The sequence below is a fragment of the Otolemur garnettii genome, unplaced genomic scaffold (genome assembly GCF_000181295.1).
Source record: "Otolemur garnettii isolate 467f Iridium unplaced genomic scaffold, OtoGar3 scaffold00285, whole genome shotgun sequence".
In the NCBI taxonomy this organism is placed as follows: domain Eukaryota; kingdom Metazoa; phylum Chordata; class Mammalia; order Primates; family Galagidae; genus Otolemur; species Otolemur garnettii.
The window spans coordinates 644,398-645,710 of NW_003852680.1; positions in this window are offsets into that span (position 1 = coordinate 644,398).

A 1,313-nucleotide genomic window follows, 5' to 3' on the forward strand; every position below is an offset into this window, starting at 1 on the left:
GCATGCAGACACTCTTTGACACCACTGTGGCTCCCAAGGCCCATGTCCCCAAGGAATGGGCTCTCTTTCTCACCTTTTCCTCTCACTGGCACTATAGAGTGAATGTGTCCTCCCCCAAATATACAGGTTGAAATCCTCAGCCCCAAGGTGATGGTATTAGAAGGTGGAATGTTTGGGAGGATGATTACATCATGAGGGCCCCCATGATAGGTTTAATGTCTTTAAGAAATGCCAGAGAGACCCTCACCCTCTTTCCACCATTTGAGGACATGAGATGTTGGCCATCACCCAGGAGACGGTGTCTCCATAGGCCGGGGTACACACTCGAGGACACAGATCCCTGTTGCTGGCTCAGGGATGGAACTGAAGCATGGAGGCAATGATCAGGTCTACCCCCAAACTCCCAGAGTCCCCTCTTTCCTTCAATCACTTGGAGCTGTCCTCTCACACCCGGCTCTGGGCCCCTACCTAGCTGGCCCCTTCTCTGCATTCCCTGGGGCCAGAAGTTAGGATCAGCTCAGTGACACATCTGACAGCAGGTGTCTCCAAGGTATGGGGTGTAGGGGGCCTGCCTGAGTTCTGCTCCGGTTCTCCACACCTTCAGCTGAGTTCTCCTCCTTCAGACATAGTCCTCCCTGGGTAAAGCCTGTCTTCCTCCCGAGTGAGGCCTACCCAGCATCCCTGCCTTGGGGCTGGGTTCTCCAGGGACCCTCCAGTCCAACATAAAGATGCCTCAGAGACTCAGCCAGGCTGCGTGCTACAAGGAGGGGCTGGGTGGGCTGTGATAGCAGTGCAAGGGACCTGGCTATCACAGGAGTGGTGGACCAGGGCGTGTGAGCGGCTGCTGTCTTCCACCTTCCCCTGCCAGATCCCAGGGCACTCAGATGTAGGGCCCTGGAGGAGGGGTCCAGGTCCCGCTTGGAGTAGCCTTGGATACCCCTCTGGAGTGGTCTTAGGGAAGGGTCTTAGTGTTTCCAGGTTCCCTTGGGGTAATCTTGAATCTCCCTAGAGGTGGTCCCAAGTCCTTTTTGGGGTGGTCCCAGGTACCCAGGCCCTTTCCTGCCCTACACTCCAGGATGCTGGCCTAAGGATGAGGCTAGGCCAGCTGTGACCACCCCCGCCAGCATATGTCATTGCAGGAGGACACAGGCGTCCTTCTGCCCCTGGCTGTGGCCCTGAGCATCTGCCCTTTGCTCCTCCTGGGGCCGAGGGTGAAACTGAATCCTGGATAGTGACACCGGGTCTATTTTGGAGCTGGGCTGGGCCAGCCTGACTGGTGGTGGGGGTGGGGTGGGGGCGGGCTTAGCCTTCTC